Genomic DNA, 7,500 nt, shown 5'->3' on the forward strand with positions numbered 1-7,500 from the left:
TCACACAGTGTGGGGTTGGCGGCGGCGGGGGGGGGGGGGGGGAGAAAGCATGCAACTTGGTTGACGTCGCCTGGTCAACTCGCATCGGTTTTCCGTCCCCATCACTGTAAGGAGCAACCGCGACCAGCGTAGCCAAACAGGTCGACCAAAGCTTTCGGCGCTCGCACGGAGAGGTGATGCCAGCCGGCGTGCGTCGCCTAACTTGGACAAAATTCTGGGCACGCACTTTTCGTTTGAGAATAGGACATACATGTAGTGCAACCCAAGGAAACCAGGCGACGCCGCCACAATCTGCGCCTGACAGACAAAGATAACCGTTCACAAGGAGCCTTGTTATTTCGCACCAAGTCTTTTGCGGGCATAGTTTCTTTCTTTGACATGTATATCTGTATGAAGGTCGGCTTTGCTCTGCCATCGCAGCCTCCCTTCTTTGCTTTTCTCACTGTACCAACAGACATGTCATAGACTTTGGTTTTTTTTTCATTAATTCTTTTCCTGTGGGTGTGGTGTGCCTCCGCACCCCCCAATCTGTTCCAAGGCCTTGTTTTCTCTCGCTCGCCAAAACACTTTGTCTGTTTTCACAGCCAGTCTACCGGCCTAGACCCAACTGTGCGATATTTCAGAGCCGGCAACAGAGCATGGAAAGTCCGCCAGATTTACCCTTAAATGCTCATAAATGACTTCCAGGCACTCTTCGGAAGGTCTTTTATTTCAAAAGAAGGTCCTTCCTTGAGGGAGCACTTCTTCGGCCACTTTGCAAGTGCAACCGCTGCCAGCAAAAGTTCTGAAAATCGAGTTCCCGAAAATCTCCGGGTACCCCGCCAACCCCCAGCCACCCGAATCGCAAGTGTCAATTCGGCGGGTTGCCTGCCGGTAGTCCTTCCGAAAATGAGGCGCCAAATCGCCGCAACGGCCATTTTTCATTTCGGCATCGGGACTTCCGACGGCAACTGATTAACTAGCCCGGGGACTAGAGCGGCAGCAAATGCAACGTGCCCTCTTGGCGGGAGCAACTTGACCGCCCCCGTGGGGAAAGGTCAACTCGGGGCCCGGGAAAGTCGCCGAGTCCGACCCCATACACTTCCATGAGTTGGGGGTTTTGGCCTTCCCGGCCCAAGGCTCGCCTTATTTCGGCCTGCACTTTCGGAAAAGGGTGCATTCCTTTTGGTTAATGATTTCACCAGCCCGGGTCTTAGCCTCTGCCCCGACGGCTAAGTCTTTTGGTTAATGATTTCCTGCGGCTGGGACTACCCTTTCCCCCGCCCTGCAGGCACCCGGGTCGGGAGGCCGTCGGGGGCACTTTCCGGGGCAAATCCGGACCCTTACGCAAGGGAGAGTGCGCCCCCCCCGCCTCGGCCGGGGGTCAGGCTGCCGCCTATTAAGCCCGACAGAAAACCCGAAAAATGGACGAAAATGGGAAAAAATCCCCATCCGAAAAAGGCTTAAAAGTCGGTTGGGCGGCAGCTAGGGTCGGTCTCTGCAGACCTGGAGGCTCGGGTGGACTCTTGGAATAAACGTCCAAGTCCCGACTTGCCACCTCCTACTACTGTGCAGATACCCCGCCAACCCCCAGCCACCCGAATGACAAGCGTCCGATCAGCGGGACGAATTTGACAACTCTGGCCGGACCTCTGGAACTCCATCCCGGGTAACCGGGGCAAATTTTTCCGCTTGATCGCCCTTCCACTGGTTAACCATTTGCCCTTTCGGACTTAGTCTCTGGACATTATTCGACGGATTTTCTGGTTAACCATTTGCCCTTTCGGACTTAGTCTCTGGGCATTATTTTCGACTTTTTGGTTAATGATTTCACACTTTTTACTTACTTTTGCGCTTTTTGGTTAATGATTACTCTGCTTACTGGTTAATTATTTGCCCTTTCGGACTTAGTCTCTGCACATTATTTTCGAGTTTTTGGTTAATGATTTCACACTTTTAACATATTTTTGCGCTTTTTGGTTAATGATTACTCTGCTTACTGGTTAACCATTTGCCCTTTCGGACTTAGTCTCTGCACATTATTTTCGAGTTTTTGGTTAATGATTTCACACTTTTAACATATTTTTGCGATTTTTGGTTAATGATTACTCTGCTTACTGGTTAACCATTTGCCCTTTCGGACTTAGTCTCTGGAGATTATTTTCGAGTTTTTGGTTAATGATTTCACACTTTTTACTTACTTTTGCGATTTTTGGTTAATGATTTCACACTTTTTACTTACTTTTGCGATTTTTGGTTAATGATTACTCTGCTTACTGGTTAACCATTTGCCCTTTCGGACTTAGTCTCTGCACATTATTTTCGAGTTTTTGGTTAATGATTTCACACTTTTAACATATTTTTGCGCTTTTTGGTTAATGATTACTCTGCTTACTGGTTAACCATTTGCCCTTTCGGACTTAGTCTCTGCACATTATTTTCGAGTTTTTGGTTAATGATTTCACACTTTTTACTTACTTTTGCGATTTTTGGTTAATGATTTCACACTTTTTACTTACTTTTGCGATTTTTGGTTAATGATTACTCTGCTTACTGGTTAACCATTTGCCCTTTCGGACTTAGTCTCTGCACATTATTTTCGAGTTTTTGGTTAATGATTTCACACTTTTAACATATTTTTGCGATTTTTGGTTAATGATTACTCTGCTTACTGGTTAACCATTTGCCCTTTCGGACTTAGTCTCTGGAGATTATTTTCGAGTTTTTGGTTAATGATTTCACACTTTTTACTTACTTTTGCGATTTTTGGTTAATGATTTCACACTTTTTACTTACTTTTGCGATTTTTGGTTAATGATTACTCTGCTTACTGGTTAACCATTTGCCCTTTCGGACTTAGTCTCTGCACATTATTTTCGAGTTTTTGGTTAATGATTTCACACTTTTAACATATTTTTGCGCTTTTTGGTTAATGATTACTCTGCTTACTGGTTAACCATTTGCCCTTTCGGACTTAGTCTCTGCACATTATTTTCGAGTTTTTGGTTAATGATTTCACACTTTTTACTTACTTTTGCGATTTTTGGTTAATGATTTCACACTTTTTACTTACTTTTGCGATTTTTGGTTAATGATTACTCTGCTTACTGGTTAACCATTTGCCCTTTCGGACTTAGTCTCTGCACATTATTTTCGAGTTTTTGGTTAATGATTTCACACTTTTAACATATTTTTGCGATTTTTGGTTAATGATTACTCTGCTTACTGGTTAACCATTTGCCCTTTCGGACTTAGTCTCTGGAGATTATTTTCGAGTTTTTGGTTAATGATTTCACACTTTTTACTTACTTTTGCGATTTTTGGTTAATGATTTCACACTTTTTACTTACTTTTGCGATTTTTGGTTAATGATTACTCTGCTTACTGGTTAACCATTTGCCCTTTCGGACTTAGTCTCTGCACATTATTTTCGAGTTTTTGGTTAATGATTTCACACTTTTAACATATTTTTGCGCTTTTTGGTTAATGATTACTCTGCTTACTGGTTAACCATTTGCCCTTTCGGACTTAGTCTCTGCACATTATTTTCGAGTTTTTGGTTAATGATTTCACACTTTTTACTTACTTTTGCGATTTTTGGTTAATGATTTCACACTTTTTACTTACTTTTGCGATTTTTGGTTAATGATTACTCTGCTTACTGGTTAACCATTTGCCCTTTCGGACTTAGTCTCTGCACATTATTTTCGAGTTTTTGGTTAATGATTTCACACTTTTAACATATTTTTGCGATTTTTGGTTAATGATTACTCTGCTTACTGGTTAACCATTTGCCCTTTCGGACTTAGTCTCTGGAGATTATTTTCGAGTTTTTGGTTAATGATTTCACACTTTTTACTTACTTTTGCGATTTTTGGTTAATGATTTCACACTTTTTACTTACTTTTGCGATTTTTGGTTAATGATTACTCTGCTTACTGGTTAACCATTTGCCCTTTCGGACTTAGTCTCTGCACATTATTTTCGAGTTTTTGGTTAATGATTTCACACTTTTAACATATTTTTGCGCTTTTTGGTTAATGATTACTCTGCTTACTGGTTAACCATTTGCCCTTTCGGACTTAGTCTCTGCACATTATTTTCGAGTTTTTGGTTAATGATTTCACACTTTTTACTTACTTTTGCGATTTTTGGTTAATGATTTCACACTTTTTACTTACTTTTGCGATTTTTGGTTAATGATTACTCTGCTTACTGGTTAACCATTTGCCCTTTCGGACTTAGTCTCTGCACATTATTTTCGAGTTTTTGGTTAATGATTTCACACTTTTAACATATTTTTGCGATTTTTGGTTAATGATTACTCTGCTTACTGGTTAACCATTTGCCCTTTCGGACTTAGTCTCTGGAGATTATTTTCGAGTTTTTGGTTAATGATTTCACACTTTTTACTTACTTTTGCGATTTTTGGTTAATGATTTCACACTTTTTACTTACTTTTGCGATTTTTGGTTAATGATTACTCTGCTTACTGGTTAACCATTTGCCCTTTCGGACTTAGTCTCTGCACATTATTTTCGAGTTTTTGGTTAATGATTTCACACTTTTAACATATTTTTGCGCTTTTTGGTTAATGATTACTCTGCTTACTGGTTAACCATTTGCCCTTTCGGACTTAGTCTCTGCACATTATTTTCGAGTTTTTGGTTAATGATTTCACACTTTTTACTTACTTTTGCGATTTTTGGTTAATGATTTCACACTTTTTACTTACTTTTGCGATTTTTGGTTAATGATTACTCTGCTTACTGGTTAACCATTTGCCCTTTCGGACTTAGTCTCTGCACATTATTTTCGAGTTTTTGGTTAATGATTTCACACTTTTAACATATTTTTGCGATTTTTGGTTAATGATTACTCTGCTTACTGGTTAACCATTTGCCCTTTCGGACTTAGTCTCTGGAGATTATTTTCGAGTTTTTGGTTAATGATTTCACACTTTTTACTTACTTTTGCGATTTTTGGTTAATGATTTCACACTTTTTACTTACTTTTGCGATTTTTGGTTAATGATGACTCTGCTTACTGGTTAACCATTTGCCCTTTCGGACTTAGTCTCTGGAGATTATTTTCGAGTTTTTGGTTAATGATTTCACACTTTTTACTTACTTTTGCGATTTTTGGTTAATGATTTCACACTTTTTACTTACTTTTGCGATTTTTGGTTAATGATTACTCTGCTTACTGGTTAACCATTTGCCCTTTCGGACTTAGTCTCTGGAGATTGTTTTCGAGTTTTTGGTTAATGATTTCACACTTTTTACTTACTTTTGCGATTTTTGGTTAATGATTTCATACTTTTTACTTACTTTTGCGATTTTTGGTTAATGATTACTCTGCTTACTGGTTAACCATTTGCCCTTTCGGACTTAGTCTCTGCACATTATTTTCGAGTTTTTGGTTAATGATTTCACACTTTTAACATATTTTTGCGATTTTTGGTTAATGATTACTCTGCTTACTGGTTAACCATTTGCCCTTTCGGACTTAGTCTCTGGAGATTATTTTCGAGTTTTTGGTTAATGATTTCACACTTTTTACTTACTTTTGCGATTTTTGGTTAATGATTTCACACTTTTTACTTACTTTTGCGATTTTTGGTTAATGATGACTCTGCTTACTGGTTAATTATTTGTACTTTCGGACTTGGTCTCTGGACATTATTTTCGAGTTTTTGGTTAATGATTTCACACTTTTAACATAATTTTGCGCTTTTTGGTTAATGATTACTCTGCTTGCTTGTTACTGATTTCCCCTTTCGGACTTGATCTCTGGCCGTTCTTTTCGACCTTTTTGGATGAGGTTTCCACACTCTGAAATTATTTTGGGCTCACTGATTAGGCGAGATCAAGGGGGCATGCCTGGGCACTTTGGGCTCAGTTTGGGAAGGCGGCGTCCGTGTGCTCCTCCGCCCTTCCCGCACTTGCGGCTAGGTTTGCCAAACTGCGCTGACCCGCAGCCCTGCCTTTTTGCCCACGGCACACGGAACGACTCAAGTCTGGCTCCGTTCCAGGCCGTTGCCTCCGGCTGCCCGCCGTCCGGCCGGCCTGGGACGTACCCCGGCTGACGGCGCCGGAGGCCCTCTAGCAGCCACCGGTGCCGCGGGCCAATGGGTCCGGGCGTTCCGGAGCTATCGGTGGGGAAGTGCTCTCCCCTTTTCCTGACGCCGTTCGCCCGAGCAGAGGTGCAGCCTGACGGGACTGCTGTCGCCTTCCGCGGCGCACCGGCCCCTTTCACCTGCCGTCGACCGCGCGGAGCTCGGACCTCCCTCCCCGAAGTTATGGCCCCGGCGCCGGAGGGTGCCCGGGGCCGGGCATTCAGCGGGGTGAGTCTTCACCTTCCCGGTCAGCCTGCGGGGTCGGTGCGCCGGCACTCGACGCCGGAGGGTCCCCTCTTTCCGTAGAGCCCCGCCCGGTGCCGATCGGCCGGCGGATTGCGGAGCGAACCGCGCCTGACCGACGGGCCTCGGAAACCCGTTGCAGTCGACCGGGGGGGAACCGGACAGCGGGACGAGGTGCCGATTCCACCCGCAGATTCGATCCCGAAATCCCGCGGGATTCGGCGGTCCGACCCGACAGATTCAAACGTCGCCCGGGCGGCCCCCAGCGGTCGGGCCGGCCTGGTTCCGCCACCGCCCGATGCCCCTCGCCCCCGGCTACCGCCGGCCGCGCAGACCGAGCGAATGCGGCCGGACGTCCGGCGGCAATCGGCCGGAAAGCGGTATGGCCATTTCCTACTGTCCCTCGGACGGGCAGAGGGGCGGCGCCGGGGCACTCGCGGACCAGGCCGCGCCCCTCCGAGCCCTACCGCCTGCCGTCGACCGCGCGGGGATCGGACCTCCCTCCCCGAAGTTATGGCCCCGGAGCCGGAGGGTACCCGGGGCCGGGCATTCAGCGGGGTGAGTCTTCACCTTCCCGGTCAGCCTGCGGGGTCGGTGCGCCGGCACTCGACGCGGGAGGGTCCCCTCTTTCCGTAGAGCCCCGCCCGGTGCCGATCGGCCGGCGGATTGCGGAGCGAACCGCGCCTGACCGACGGGCCTCGGAAACCCGTTGCAGTCGACCGGGGGGGGGAACCGGACAGCGGGACGAGGTGCCGATTCCACCCGCAGATTCGATCCCGAAATCCCGCGGGATTCGGCGGTCCGACCCGACAGATTCAAACGTCGCCCGGGCGGCCCCCAGCGGTCGGGCCGGCCTGGTTCCGCCACCGCCCGATGCCCCTCGCCCCCGGCTACCGCCGGCCGCGCAGACCGAGCGAATGCGGCCGGACGTCCGGCGGCAATCGGCCGGAAAGCGGTATGGCCATTTCCTACTGTCCCTCGGACGGGCAGAGGGGCGGCGCCGGGGCACTCGCGGACCAGGCCGCGCCCCTCCGAGCCCTACCGCCTGCCGTCGACCGCGCGGGGATCGGACCCTCCTCGCCGAAGTTATGGAGGTAGGACCGGGAGGCTGCCCAGGGTCGGGACTTCAACCGGCTGCCGCCACCCTTTCCCGCCTGTCC

The sequence above is a fragment of the Heterodontus francisci genome, unplaced genomic scaffold, assembly GCF_036365525.1.
Source record: "Heterodontus francisci isolate sHetFra1 unplaced genomic scaffold, sHetFra1.hap1 HAP1_SCAFFOLD_776, whole genome shotgun sequence".
Classification (NCBI taxonomy): domain Eukaryota; kingdom Metazoa; phylum Chordata; class Chondrichthyes; order Heterodontiformes; family Heterodontidae; genus Heterodontus; species Heterodontus francisci.